General features: G+C 29.5%; 1 protein-coding gene across 2 annotated transcripts in view; it reads left to right on the top strand.

The window, feature by feature from the left end:
* The window catches only part of LOC111030840 (monoacylglycerol lipase ABHD12-like), a 73535-nt gene that overhangs the window by 38687 nt on the left and 17592 nt on the right, over positions 1-17256 (top strand). Inside the window, exon 1 of one of the 2 annotated variants that reach the window (XM_022310534.1) lies at positions 13333-13606. The exons of the other annotated variant lie outside the window; for it this stretch is intronic. The gene's annotated coding sequence lies outside the window, so the exon portion shown is untranslated. Of the gene's footprint in view, positions 1-13332; positions 13607-17256 lie in introns of those variants that run through there. 2 annotated transcript variants of the gene reach the window in all.

The raw sequence follows: 17256 nt of genomic DNA, 5'->3' as shown, positions 1-17256 counted from the left end.
TTTCAGAATCACAATATTTTAAAACATTATTTCACTTTGTAAAAATACATTTTAAATACAAATAATAGAATAATTTTTAAGTGTAAAATAATTTCATCGATCTTTCAAAAAAGAAGTTCTATGGACAAAAAAAAAATACTTCTTTTTGAAAGAAATAAGCCAAATACTACTATTTCATGTATTACGTGATATTATATTTAGAATTACTAATGTTATATATATTTAACGAGTGAGTGAAACTTATATTTTACATATTACTATACATTGTGCTTTAGGAATTTAAATCAAAACAGTTTTAAAATATAATTTTTAATTTATTTAAAACACCGGTGAATCATTAAAATGTATAAAAAAGAATTCAGAAATTATGGATTAGTTTTAAGCTATAGGGTTTAAACAAAATTGAAGAAAACATTATATTATTTATATTAATCAAATATTATATGATAAACTTAATCCGAAACAATTTATATATTGTATATTTAATTAATTGTAGTATTAAACTATTAACCTGTGAAAATTAAACGATAACATCAACTTGTAGGTGTATATATTATAAATTAGACAATTTAAGGCTAATTTTTTTTCAAACAAACTTAATAAGCAAAATATGCATTTAAATCAGTTTTTCTTAACCTGTTGGTCAAACCCATTTTTTGAACTATTAAAGTAAAATGTAAAAGTTTAATTTAGTTATACAATTATTATTCAGTTGACCACATGCGTTCATAACTTTGAACCATTACAGAATTAAAAAACTTATGAAAGCTCTTTGTTCTATTTTGTTCTAAAATCTAAAAACTGAGAAAAAAGCGATCCTTTTTTTCGAGGAAAAAAAGGTTGAGAAACACTGATTTAAATATTATTACCTATAACAATGGGATATTTCAAAAACAAACTCGTGCGTTCAACAAAAAACTTTAAATGAAAAATAATTCAATACTCACGCTAACCCGATGGTCAGATATTATAATGTCTAAAATTCACCCGATAAAATATTGTATTGGTAAAATAAGTGAAAATCAAAAAATTACTTTCACCACTAGACGGAACAACAAATGTGGGCTTATTCGAACTGTGAAGATTTTCATCCGCAAACGGTCGAGGGTTTGCGCTGTGTTCCTTACCTACGTGTGAGTTCGCGACGAAAATTATTTCCAAGGAAAATTCAAGAGAGCCGGATAATGATGTCCACCGTTAATTATAAAAATTATTATGATAATAACAATAATTAAATTACTGCTTTTGTACTTACCGACTGCGAAGAAAAACGGCCACATCAGAGCGAGATGGTTGCACGCGATTAGAGCCAACACGATTTTCCACGTCCAACCGGTCAGTCTCAAGAAGGTGATCCCATGTGGAGCCATTTTCTGTATTTTTTTTTACCGGCGTGAAGTGATCAAGCGGTTGTTGGTTTTAACAAACGGTTTTATTTTTTATCTTTCGTCTGAACTTTTATCTGGTATCGGAGAAAAAAAAATTGCCTCCGTTCGCGCGGCAGACGACCACTCGGCGAGTGGCGGGTTAATGTTTGTTGACAACTGCGGTATTATCAATACGTGTAATTTATTATTTTAACTGACCATTCGATCGGATTTCACAGGGTCTTGGTAATAATTATTATTGCTGCAGGATCGCGCTCGCTGTCGTCCCGTCGATAATAATGATATTATATTTGAATATTATTGCGATGAAACGACATCCTTACGATCGCTAACGCCGAGCAACTGGTGCTCGAAAATAATGATAACAATTATTATTGTTGCGATAAAAAGTGCGCACTCCGTCTCATGGCAGGTACGTAATAAAAATATATCACGACACAGCGGTGTGCGGCCTCGTCGTTCTCGATCGGTGGACGATATACGGGGGCGGTTTTTTTTCGAAAAAAACTATTAACACGACGGCGGTGACCGCGACGGAGAAGACGACAATGTTTTTTTGGGACGATCAAATGATATTATTATCTTCGACGGGCGCACACCGGCGTTCAGACCAACGGCGGACAGTCCACTGAAAAGCCGAGTCGCGTGCTTCGGCGAGAAAACGCGGGCCGTCTGTCCGCTCGGCGGGCGAGAAAACGCGGCGGCGCACGAACCCCCGAATCGTCGGCGGGTGGCGCTATGCACTCGCCCGCCCCTCAAACCGGCAGTGCCATCTGTGGTTCGAGACGCGCGAGTCGTAATATTATAATGTTATACGCTCGTCTGCACCGCCGTCGCGGACGACAACAATGCGGGCACGCGGACGTTTGTTTTCGGATGGGGAGGGTCTTGAACATTTAGTGTCAGTAGCGAGAACAATGACAGTTGCAAGCGTACGAAACGAATTTCGATTTGTATGGATTTTAAACCGATATTCGAATTCGAACACACCGTTTAACCACACGAACCACCTGACCTATCCGCCGACGAACACGAAGGGCAAACCGGACCCGAGCGGACTGATTCGTGCAAACGAGACTTTCGTGTGGCACAGACAGTCGACAGTCTTAACTATTATACCATTCCTTGTAGAAGATCAAAGGCGACAGTTGAAGATCCAAAGAAATCACTATTTAGAATACGGTGTAGGCTATAATTAATATGAGTTCCTACGTCTTTCTGTATACTGTATTACATATTGTATCGCATTAGCAGTAATATTTATTACTAACTAATACATATATCATATAAACAGAAGTATTCATGATTATCGTTCTCAGTTATCGACTAGAGGCGTACAATAATTTTATCGAACTAATTTGTATTTTCTTACGATTAATATTAATTGTAGGTGGGCGAATCTTCAGAAATATCTTCAGTATTTATTTGAGAACAGTTGCCACTGTTTCTTACAACAACAAAAATAAGTAGGTCGTTAGGTACTCATCTCAAGAATGAGGTAATATTTTTTTTGTGAGATGATAATATGAGTCGTTGGATTCAGTTTTTTATTGGCTGGTCAGAGCATAATAGGGAATGCCGATGCGCCTTGAATTTGTGCTTTTTTGACAGTATACTCTCCTTAACGTGTTAAGTACGATCATTATAATCATTAATTTTGTTTCATAAAGATCTTCATGATTGATTTTATTGAAAGTATAATGGTTAATACATTTTATAAGATTAAAACGAGTTACATATAAATTGCATCATATTATTGTTATAGTAAATGTGGGTAGGTACATCACGCTATCATGCATCACTATAACAGGGTCATAAGGTCACTTATATGTAAAGCCGACCAAATGTACTCGGTGATTACTGCATTATGTTATTGCCCATGTGTCGGTCGTGTTTATCTCACATAGTGCTTACATTGCTATAATAGACAATTTACTTTTCGTACTCAGATAATAAATATAAGCTGGGTATACTGAAATATTAATTATTACAGTTGCAACTAATTGTGTTGTTAATTTTATCTTTAACTTGTCGGTCCACATTATAATCTTTTTTCGACAGACTTGACTTTACCTCAAGAAATGCGACGTAGTTTTTTAATTTATTATTTTTTAAAAAGTCTAAAAACAAACTGTCACTCATATTCTGTTTTTGCACCTAACATTGTCCATACGATTGAAAAATTAATAAATATCATTTGTATTCCCAAAATAATGACTGGTTTATTCTGAGAGTATCGCTCCATCAATGCGTAGGTTAGGTTATATATAGGTAATTTAACTAATTATAAATTAGTTTATATTTACAGTTTTTCTCATATTTTAAGACAATAATTTTTTCACCATTTCTACAATAAAGTACACCGATATTCGTCCAGTCCGGTGAAGAGCGACACGTTCTTACAATTTCATAGTTATTATGAAATATAAAACTTATACTCTCTTACTTAATTGGACTGGGCATAAATTAACAAACAGTTTTGACGTTTATTGAGACGTATTTATTTGACGTATATTATTTTTTAGGTATATTGTACAATAATGTACACGTCTTGGATGTGAAAAGTCTTTTAATTAGTTTCGATTCCAATATTTATCCGTCTTATACATTTAAAATATAAAATATTGATCTACATAAATAACGAAATTATATTTAATGTACAAACGTCATTCTCGTTCAAGTTCTTTGGAAGATGTAATAACAATTTGGCGCTAGTCTTCTTCACACTTCTAAAATTGTACCTACCCAATAAAATTATCGACGGCTCAATAGTTGACCTCCGATTGTAGCGTGGACCACCACATGTAGGTGACGTACAATGATATCACATTTTATCTCATTTCCCAATTTAAAAAAAAAAAACGATTTTATCATAGGTATACACTATTTCATTGCGATTAGACAATTCAATTTTGTTTTAGGCATATATCAACAGCAATATCTATGAACACAAAATATTACAATATTATAACAGGCTAATAGCTAATATATATTATAATATAGGTATATATTGTACATTATACAATAAAGTGGTAATAATATTTAAAAATTGTATTTTCTTGAAAATTGTATTTAATTGTTTTAAATCAATAAATATTACAGTATCTAACTTTATCACAAAATCAAGCCTGTTGAATTAGTTTTCCTCCGTCGCCACAAAACGGATCAATTTCTACTCTACCAACTTAACACTATATCTTCATGAATGTACTTCAGGACATTGAGTACAAACGCACATATTTTATCTCATCTTTAATAGTAATCAATGGTAAATATTTAAAAACGAAAAAAAATGAATTCTACAATGAATCTCAAAATCTTTTTGTAAATATCTATTTAAAATTCAAATTTTGGGAAATCCTTTCTCAGTGCACCATTTACATGGTGATAAGCGTGACTACCGTCAAAATGTAAATTCTCTACGACTATAGTAGCTTTGCTCTATGTTAATCAGTCAATCAGGACACCTTCGATTATAATATTTAGATATTATATAAGGTATAAGTTAACGTACCCCACACTTACACGTCGATCATTAGGCCCTCGTTGTGCTCATCAGGCACACGGAATATTATTCCTTCGTTGACGGGCAACATCATATAATTCCTAGGAGTCACTAGACGATTTTTAAAAATAAAGATTCAGAGATTGGGCAAATATTTAAAAACTTTTTCGGATTATTTTCATTGCCACCTGATATAATACAAAGCGTTGATGTTGAGTTAATGAAATCTGAACTCTGAGGTATGTGACACACTTGATGTGATTTTGGATTATATAATTTTAAGTCATATCGATGACATGAGCAGAATGTTCAGAAACATCAGAACGAACTATAGTAGGTTTGTATGCAAACTGTTGGGAATCGCTTCATAGAAAACTAAATTCACCACTTTGTTCAGCCTACAAAATATGTTTTTTTATTGATTGAACAATTAAAAGAAATTTAAAAAAAATCGAAACGTAAATGTGATAAAAAAAAGCTCACATAAATTAAAATCAAAAACAAATTACTAAAAAGGAAAAGTTTATTGGCTCATGGATTTTAGTTTGTTATAACACCGCATTATTATGAATGTAAGAAAAAAAAATATAAAAAACCTATTATATTATTATTATTAGCACAAGTATTACTATTGACGATTACATAATATAAAGCGTACATATAATGTATACAGCTAACTGAACTGGGAAGGAAGTTGTAGCCGAGTGAACATATCATAATAATTTGAAAAGTTAATTTAACATAGTTGTATCATCATGGAAGCTCACATATTTGAACCATTTCGAATGTTACCCGTAAACAACCCGGGAACCAATTCAACAATTAGGAACCAACTATCGTAGTCTTCCGGTCTTGTGACAGACAAAGGTTGTGCGTTTAAATATTACTTGTCAAGCTGCTGCAAATCCGGAAACAATACAGATTCAGTGTTGAATTAGTGATGATTATAAGTAAACTCACCGTGTAACGTACTGCTGTGATGGTAGGTAATGCTGGATAATTAATTGACTGAGATGAGTTGACTTAGGGGTAAGAGTATTGGGTGCTTATTCCATCTTGATTTAAAGATGAATACTTTAATCGATGATCCGCTCTAATGACATTCCCTTTGTCCAAAAGCGGAGCGAATCGTATGACTGTGGTCGGTGTGACAACTAATTTTGAAGTCACGAGTTCATGATAAAATTCAGCGAAATGGACTAGTTGAGAGCACTGGACTGCCGTCAGCAGAGCACGTTCAAACTCTCAATAATCTCGAGAGTGTGATGCCCTAATAGTATTTACTTGAAATTTATACCATTTGTTTATTTAATCAATTCATATACTTGAAAAAGTGTTAAAAATATATTGACTTGTTTTAAGCTGTTGACGGACGTTTTCTATTGTCTATTTTCGTTTTTTTTTTTTCTATAAATGTCAATAAAATCTTATTTGGTTGGGTCAAAAAACATGAAAAATGTACACAAGGCTCCTGATATATATTCACAATATCAGTTGAAAAATATCAAAAATACATAGACCCGATTTTTTTTATAAATATTTTTTAGTTCAAATGTTGACAAGATTCATAACGATAAACATTTACAAATAATTGTGTTGTTAACATTTTTTTAAATTTCAACTTTTATAGCTATGGGTTGAAAAATTAAAACAATGTTCCGCCCAAGTAGGTTATTTTGTATTTAAAAAATCTTAAAATATATTAGGTAGTACAGTTTTATTAATTTTATGTTCAAATGTTGACGAAATTACATATTAAATAACCAAGAATAATGATCTATGTTAGCTTTTTGTAAATTAAAACTATTATTCCTGGGTGCTTGAAACTTTTAAAGTATATTGGTATATTTTATACTCACAATGACATTTTATATCTATTTTCTTGGCAAAAATCGATTTAATCTGCTGTAGTACTAATGTTTGCTACCTAGACACCTAGTAGAACAAATTATTTAAATTACAATAATATCATCAAATATTTTAAATTAGTGAGTATTATGATAGACTGGCAGACCAACTTCGATCAGAATCGTTTTCCGTATAGGTACAATAATTTAATACCATTGAACTCAAATTTAACGCCACCCATTACAGTGACCGATTGGTAACCTACTGTACTGCAGAGCGACATCCACTGAGGTACCCACTTTTTAATTATTGTAAGTTAAATTTTGACGATATTGGACATTTAAACGATTCTAGTTATTTCGTTGCGTTTCAAAAATATTATTTGGAGGTACTCAAAACTTTTTCGTTTATTATATATCTCAGTATTTTAATACCTAAACACGATACTATTTAAAAAAAATTTAGGCACATCGCGTCGTTCTTACAGGAAGTTGGTATTGACGCAAACTAATTTTGTGTAAGTATCTACTACTACTGTTGTAATAATTAACAATATAAAGTCAAATACAATGCTTAAATAGATATTATGTTTTTAATAAATGTCCTGATAAAATTATATATTAAAACGTAAAGAATTTCCGTTCCAAACGAATATTGTTATTTCAAAAAATGAAGCTTTGAAAATACAAATTACGTGTACTCGTAAGCCATATTTCTTTAAAGTTGAATAATAACATGAGAATATATTTGAAACAAAAGTTATTTGTACAAGTAAAATGTGTCAAAAACTTAGAATGTATATACATATACATTTCTGTTTTTTCTTTATAAATGACAGTTTAATTATACACAAAATAACGGTCACAGAAGAAAGTTATTTGGTTGTAAATATGTATATCCAAAAAACATTTTTCAGGTTTATATAATTAATGTGTAGACTTCGAGAATACTATTATTATTATATACATGATATTTCTTCTTCCATTTCATTCAAATGCATTTTATCTTGAAATTAAATTGTAAGACAAATCTTCTTCGAAAGTAGAGCTGATATTAACCTGTTATTTAAATGTGTCGATTTAATTGTAATTGAACTTGTGATTGAACTTGGGATTTTTTAACGATTGTGGATCGATGAAATATGACTTCGGAAAATTAAAATTATTTTAACATCATTTTTTTACATAATTTTTTATAATATGTTTCAAGTGGTGGGGCACTGAAACAGTCGATTTTCAAAGATTAATTATAAAGTAAAAAACCAAATAAAAATTAATTATTATTTATTATAATTAAGTTTATAACATGTCATTTATTTTTTAAAAATTATTTTCTCAAGGCGATGGCCTTCTCTTCTCAAACACTCTTCTAGCCTACTTCGTATATTTTCCACCTACACGGTGTATCACGTCCAAAGGCTTATTGGCGATTTCATCCATTATTTTGTTTTTTAGTTCATCAATATTTCGAGGTTTCTGTGCATAGACTTTACTTTTTGAATACCAACACAAAAAAATGTCACATGCTGATAAATCAGGGGATCGAGGTGGCCAATGAAATGAACGCTGTGGGCATACGTAACTGTCATAATTTTTGTAAAATGATTTTATCGCATAAGTGCGTAATTTACCACACCACTATTCCATGTTTACTAAATGGCATATTGTCTTTGAACTAATAATATTTAGTGAGAATTCTTAGTTTCGACTGAGAAAATCTATTTCTGTAGTCTTATACTCTTATAATAGGTATTCAATTATATAATCAATAGAAATGGTAAAAATTTTATAGCTCGGTATGTTTGAATTATACTTTTACACATCATTTTTTAATTTCAAATATTCGAATAAACATTTAAAATTTAAAGATAAACACAGTTGTATACAAAAATATTAGTCATTTCGCATTCGTATATATAATGAACTTATAAGATGTATTTATTTCATAAAAAAACTTATAAGTTGCTCAATATAATATAATATATTATACACAATGTTGTGATCAAACACATCATTATTGAACTGAACTCTACGTAAGTATTTTCATAGTATTTCTTATGATTTAAATACCGTATTAGATATCACTATAATATTATAAGAAATAATTTTTCTGATAATAGTATTAAAATATTTTATGTCTTAGTGTATTATTTCGGAATTAAGAAATGTCATTATGTTATTTCTGATTCTTCTTATTCCTCTTAAGTGCTTACCCTTATCGTCGACTTAAGTGATTTCCCTCTGCCCTTATTTATAATAACATGAGTTTGTTACTATTTTCATATATTTCTCTGTCCCACTTAACAACTATACCTTAATAATCTTCGTACAGTTTGTTGTGGGTTCATCGTCAATGCTAAATTATCTGCACAACTGCACTTCCTATTCAGTTTAATCGTATTTTGATCATTTGTTTTCCAGAATGTTTTTTTGATGTCTATGAACTTCTTGAATGTGTGAAACACTTCTGCGAACATATTTTGTCGAGTAAGATGTATTTGGCTTAGTTATGAGAATATTATTTGTCATTCGGATGGATGACTTTCTTTTTTAATAACAAATTTTAATGAGATTTTTTATGGATGGTTCTCCTGTCTACATAATATACTGCCGACAAAGTATTTTCGTAGTTATATTTCTTACCTGGATTATTTTTACAACTTTTCATATTTTTGATTTTTGGTTTTTGTAGATATGATTATTAATAATTTAATAGCCTCTTTTTGCAACTTTTTGTCTCGTTGTGACTTATATACTTCTCCAATTTTTTATATCATTTTTTGTTTACACAGTGTCTTTTAAATATTACAAATTAAAATACATATCTTTGGTTTTTAATGTTTCTGTCGATGAAAACTACTCTTGCTCATGTATTGTTTGTACTTACCTTCATCTCTGATATGTTCTATACATTTTTAAAAAATATTTTAAACATTGCACCATAAAATGTTTATGTTTTGCATCAACAATTGCACAACAAAGATTATTTTTCAGAAAATCTACTATTTCTATTGATTTATTAGCATTCAGGTATATTTAATTTTGTAAAAACTACAAAACAATTAATAATGTAATACTAACTTATATCATGGTACCAGAAGCATTAAAACAATAATAAAATAAGTATGTTTAAAACTACTTAGTAACTTACTTATTGGAAAAAAAAAATTAAAAAAATTCCCACTTGTGAGAGTATATAATGAACGATGTATATTATATATCACATAAATTACATCTCATTTGACTCTCTAATTGCCACTTATGAATTTTATTTTTTAAAGGTTTACTTGAATTGCCTTCCAATTTTAAAAATATCATTCTACTGAATTACTTCCTATTTTATGCAGTTGGCACTCTTAGCCTGAATTTGACTCCGATGGATGAATTAATTTTTTTATTGTTTGAATCCCAAATATTGATTAAGCGCACACGCGGTGGTTAACCCAGTATGGTTTAAATCTGCCTTCGCATAAAAAGAAAAATTATTAAATTTTCTAATATTATCCACTATCAATGTGAGATGGTTTTAGCCGTTAGGCGAGTGTATCCAATTTGGTTTATTCTTTTCTATTGAGTACTTTGGGAGTAGCCTACCATTTATTGATTATGTGAGGGATAATTTAGTTAGGTTAGGTTATTTCACGTCTTTGTATGTGATGCTATTTAAAGTTGAGGATGGTATTGAGGTGATTTCATTAAGTGCTTCGAGATCAGCTCTTTTATTTAAGGGAATGCTTGTTTATCCAGAAATATATAATAAGCTTTGTGATTAGCTCAGTTAAATAGCTCAGTTGGATTTTCTGTATTTGTGATAGGTTAGGTTTAGAAGTTAAGATTAATTATTGAATTTTGAACTTTTTGATCGAGTTCGAGTTCCACAACTACCTCCGTAGTATATATCTTTGTACAATATATTTTCAATTATCAAGTTAGAATATTGAAAATTGAATGCATTTTTTCTCGTAATATAAATTTTAAATTGAAACACTTGAAACACTTGTAAATGTATATGTTGACTGTGTAATTTTAATATGTTTTAATAAATATATGAACTACTTATAAAGATACTCAAATTACATTTTCAAGCTATTTGGAAAAGCATAAATATTCTATGACGTTTAGTAGAAAAAAAAACCTATTTCAAGTATCTATAATTACTTCAAAAAAGGTTTAAGTATGATGGCACAACATAGTATTGACAGAGTTGGGTCGAACTCAAATATATAGTCTCAAACCGAACTTTTCATATGCCAGACCGAACTCGAACCGAACACGAACCAATAAATTCAGTGTTTATGTCGAGTTATTTTGGGGTTCGGGTTAATTATATAAAATTTGAAACTTTTTGTTTGAGATTGGTTTGGTTCGATGTTTTGAATTTCAAATAATTTGACCGAGGTCGATAATTTTTGGATATAAATACTTCACGTTTTCCTTCAATTAATAATGACAAATTGACAAATACTATTTGTTTAAGATATTACGATGGTTAATGCACATATTTTGTTTTTGCATTGTGCCATGTCAAGTAAATATTTACACTCAATCAAAGAGATAAATACTTTTTTAGTATAATATCCTAGATCTGGGATGGCAAACCTTTTGAACACAGCGAAATTAGTAATAACCTTTTTTTTAGAGCGTTCCATGAAAAAAATATTATATTTTGTTAAACTATAATTCGATTGTATAATTAATGTGTTAGTATAAAAAGGTTAGCTTAAGTTATTATAGGTCCTATAATATTATATATTATGTAATAGTAAATTTTCGCCTGCCCACAAAAGCTTTTCGCGTCACCTCAGGCACGCGTGCCATGGATTTGCCATCCCTGTCCTAGATACACATAGGTAAATAAACACTGTACCAATTTAATTAAACCTCCATTCAAGTGTGCATAATATTGTGATGACAAGCGTCCACCTCAATTTAGCTATAATAACAACTATATGAAACATTACTATCGAAATCCAATTATTTATTTATGTGGATTTTTAAATTGAAAATATTGAATTGGTTTTAGTATATAATATTTATAGATGTGTGAATGTGCTAGAACGTATTAATAATATTACGAATATCCGCGGATTTAAATTTTAAATATCATCACACATTTTATCGAAAATAACATTTCAGGTGTTGGAGTAAGTACCTAACGTACACCATAGGAGTGAGATAAAGGAACCGTATAACAAACTGGCATTTAAAATAATATGTATATATTATATTGTAGTTTTAAAATAATTATTTATTTTTTTTCAAAGTATACAACTTTATTTACGTTTGTAAAATGTAGATTTAAATATTAAATTAAAATCTGTAACTTTTCACAACTTTTAGTTGGAATATAATACGGTACACATATTATATCTTTACTAAATTATAATCATAACAAGATGAGTAGTAGAAAAGTACTCAATTTCACATTAAACTGTGTCTTTTAATTTAAAGTAATGCAACATTTGCAATTTCGTACATTGCATTATATTTAATTCTTTGTTTAAAATCAAAATATATGAAATAACTTAATCTTAACAAATTACTACTTAAAAAGACTATCCATTAAAAACAATTTGTTGTAGATAAAATTATGGATTTCTCTCACGAATTAAAATACCTCACCTGATACAATGATACAAATATACAATTAATATACATTTATATAGGTAAAATGTAAACATGACAATACAAAGAATAACTTAAACTCGAAATCATCCAAAAATATTAGGCTATTAAATTGTATTTTCAAATATACTATCTGACACTGTTTCTACTAACTAGTAAACTATATTAATAATAATTCATTAAATCTATAATTTTTTTTTTAAATTGTACATTGTTACACAATATGACTTTATATCATTAATAATAACAATTAAAATAATGTTTATTCGTACAGACATTTCTATCAGTTATTAAATTAATTGATAATAAACTGATAACATATACTCAATTCGATAATCCAAATCCATAGCATAATGTGTTAAGTCATTACTAAATTATTGTAAATGAAAAACTATTTCCAATATTGATACTGTTCACCGACATGTGCTCGAGATAAAAATACATAACATCTTTAATATTATAGCAGTTAAATGTTTTGTTTCGGAACTTCTGGTTCTTCGTCTGTGTTTTAGTTTTCGTCGTATACTTTATTTCAGCACAAGAGACAATCGTTTTATTAACAATAACATTTGCAGACCGCTAGTACAGTTAATTTATGCTTAGCGTGTATGGTAAACTTAAATCATACGTTTAAAATAGCAATAGGCGGAGAGCGGAGCGATAGACGTCGTCGTTGTGTCGTATACGCTGCACGGAAATAACTTCCGCATCGCCTTGTAGCACATTATTTTAATGTGTCGACGCCTAATTAAAGTGCGCGACTAAAAAAAAAAAAAATTCTATGTTCAGTCACACATAATGCCTTTATTGTTGTGTACTTACATTGTCATTCGCGACCAATCGTGTTTACAATAATATTGTACTCACGTTCGCGTGACACAATGTTTTCGTATCGCCGTGCCTGGTCACTATGGTGTTTTGGATGGACCCACCTAAAATTTGTATGCCTTTTGTTTCAGTATCGCCAAGCGTCGACCGGTTTTGTGTGGACGTAACTCGTTTTCTAAACCTTGTTAATCATACTGTAGACTGTAGAGCGCGAAACAACACGCGCCGCCAGTACGGTAAAAAACACTGTACTGTCGTGGCATGAATTCTTAATCAATTCCCGATGTGACTCGTAGTATAAAATATAATATGACACAATTAGTTAATTAATTTTTTGTGGGTGATTAACCGATCAATTTCCTTCAAAATCAAGTCACCGTCAGCTACGACTTACCGTCAACTCGATAAACGACGTGAGTACTTTGATTTTTTGTTATATTATTTTCCCTATTTTTACTTGACATTAAATTATTGATAAGCCAAATTTCCAAAGGGTGCACCATGCGCGTCACGAGCAAAGTAAACGTTTATTTTAATGGTGGGCGTTTAAAGCACCTATGCTAGGCCCGAATTACGAGGACCGGTTGTGAGTGCTTAGTCGTAATTTTGTGTTTAAACAATGATCAGAAATTAGTTGTACAGGTTAGGTTGAATCCAACTATCAAACCGTACATATTTTTTTAGCTGTACCTAGCTGCAATCATGCGTCACAATTCCTTAACATCGGTAGTACCTTGTCTATTTAGGCACTGCCTGCTGCCCGATTTCGATGAAAAATGTTTGAAATAGCCAGCCTGGACTATAAGGAATTGCCTAGTTCATGCCACAGGAAAATGTAAGCTACCTAGACTCCCTACGTTTCTTAGAAAAACTTAATTTTTTTAATATGCACATATAACATTCAATTTTCCAACACAGTTTTTATTTTATTTTTAATAATGCTCATACATTTTAGTTTTATAATTTATTTAATTTAATACATTTATATAATATATTATATTTTACAAATATAATAATAATATTATCAATGTATTACATAAAATAAATACAAATTGTTTTAAATAAAAATTAATTTCAAAAGATTATTAACTCGATGGCATTTAAAAAAATATAACGTCATTATATCATATATTACGTATTCATCATCGTATAGTATTAGCGTCATTTAAATTATACGTGTATACCTATAGAAAGTAATGATATGTTTAAACACAGGTTCCTAGATTCTTTAATATTCATTGGCTATTTTAAAAATATTAGAATTGCTAATTCACATGAATAAGTCGAAAGATTAAAAAGTATAATGTAATGTCAACAAATGGCTTTAGATTGCACATAGACTCATTGTAATATCAGAAAAACACACATACTCGTATTATGTGTTTGAGATTTTAAATCTTTAGAAAATTTAAATTCTAAGTTGTTTTTTTTTTTAATTTAAAATGCTATTACAACATAAACTACATTGTTTTTAACTACATTTTATATAAAAATACTGAAATACATATCAAAAATTACGTAGAAATAAAAATAATAATATCAAATTATGAAATAAGTAGCAAATGAATTAGATATTTATTTTTAGTCTTTACTTTTTTTAAGTGTGTGTATTGATGCATATTTTACAATAAAATACTATCTCTTTCGTAATTAGTGCGTTTGTTAACGTACCTATATAATTACGTGGCTAATACAGGCCCTCCTGTACATAAAACTATGGGCGCCTGTACTAAATATTTTTTCGGGCCCTGTACAAATAAACTTGCAATAATAAAAATATAAAATACAACCCATTACAAGTATTACGAAATTCCCATACACTATAATCTATAGGTAATCACTTATCAACACAACATAAAATATCATTCGGTATAAGATCATACACATTCATACATATGCAAATTTCAAGGATTCCGTGAAATTAATAAGATAATAAAATTAAATAATGTCATTGTAATTACCTACTATTGAATTTTAATTGAAGAATTATTGTTTTTCATAATAATACATATGAGTACAACATGTTCAACTTAAGGTTCAGATTAAAAGACTTATCTTAATAAAAAAAAAAGTACTTATATAGGTAACTTCAAAACTGACCAAATATTTTTTTTACGAGAGTCTATGATGCAATCAATCACATAAATAAATAAACAATTTGACTACTTTAGCTTTTGAAGAACGCAAGGTTTCACCATTGGATAATGATGATTAATAGTTGTATACCTATTATACTACTGCGACAATATATTTTGAATTAAACGACTATATAACTATATTATGCCTTTGATCACTTTTAATTTTATTTTTATTTCAGTACACTTGGTTAAAAACATTAAATCATCAACCACATAGGTGCATATAGTCAATATAGCTCAACAGTTATAACTATTATAGAATACGGATAATTTAATATTATGCTTATTTATATAATAATAGTGGAACATAATATACGTAATAATATATCAGAGGTCGATTAAAAATGTACATTAAAGTAAATACAGATTTCTGCGAGCAATGACATAATCTTCGATCTCTGAAATAGTTAAATCTGTAATTTTAAAATTTTGTAACACACTTGCAAATAGTGTATTATCTTAGTTAATAAGGGTGCAATTTAAAATGGAATATAGTCCCGGTTTTGAGCATCGTATCATCTTGTCAGAACACACTTCAAACAGGACATTTTCTGTCCTGTTTGTAAAAAAAAATCTCGTTTTAATCCCTTTATCTCCACATTACACAGTAATACGCGAGTATAAAGGAAAACAATCAATACACGGGACGAACACAAAACAACTTTTTAAAAGTTTAACATGAAATCATTAAAACCAAAGTTAATACATTTTATCAACAACTGTGTTTGCATAACGACCGTAGAACAATAATTATGAGCATGAGAGTATGAGACATCTCGTTCTATATCTTATGGCGTATTTCACAGTGTAATAATTATTATGAAAGAAGACGATACAACAGCTCACCTTAATTAGTAATTACTAACAGGAAAACTTCATCTCAACAATGCCTTTAAAATTTTAAACAATTATTTTTAGGTCTACTTTATTAAGAACCAAGCCAAAATTGTCTGCGGCGTTTTTTTTTTTCGCCAATACATATTAAGCAATACGAATTTTTTCCCTATACCTACTAGTTTTTTTTACAAAATCGATTGCATCGTTTGGTTGTAATTAAAAAAACGAATAACCTTATGGATACTTGAACTTTTCCGAAAATATGTTGTAATATTTTGATTATTTTTGAGCTATTTATAAGCATTTTACATTTTTTATACTTCATTTCATTTTCATAAACATCGATACGACGATTTTTACACAAAAAGTTCGACAATCGTTGTGCAATACCTTACCCAATCCTATACACCCAAAGTACGAATGCGCAAAAACTATTGCGCTATTATTGTATTACTAATATTAATATAAATATGTAGATTACTGTATAGTATCATAAAATATATTTAGTAATATGTGAGTAAATAAAATACGTTATTATTTTATCACGAATTCGAGCCTAATATTCGATCAGTCCCAGATTGTTCATTTTCAAAAAAAGCTGGATATCACTAAAAACTACAAAAGTAATTAAACTTCATACTTCGCACGTACTTGCACCCACACACCCACACACACACACTTGTTTTTTTTATATGATATTGACATTCTACATTAGTATATTATAAAATTAATATCAATCGTGTATGAATAACATTTATTTTGTTCAGGACATATTTTTATTCGGGACACTTTGCACCACAAAATATATTCATGATTGGGTCATTCAAACTTTATTTTTTTACTAGAATATCGATAAAATTTAAATCTATTTTCTAGTTATAGAACAGTCAACTCAGAATTAAATCATATTTATACGTTTTTTTTTTTTTTTTATTAGACTTGAAATTTAACAATTTCTGCTTCGGCAACTAAAGGCCATTGGCATTACATTTGTACAGGTAAACATTAAAAAGAAAAAAAAGAAGACAACTAAATGATTAAATAAAATATACAGTTTTAAAATACTGTTTAGTTATTTACGTACAAAA

Source organism: Myzus persicae, unplaced genomic scaffold (genome assembly GCF_001856785.1).
Source record: "Myzus persicae strain clone G006 unplaced genomic scaffold, MPER_G0061.0, whole genome shotgun sequence".
NCBI classification, from domain to species: Eukaryota; Metazoa; Arthropoda; class Insecta; order Hemiptera; family Aphididae; genus Myzus; species Myzus persicae.
Note: the sequence above shows the minus strand (reverse complement) of the source record. Positions and strands in the feature narration are given on the sequence as shown.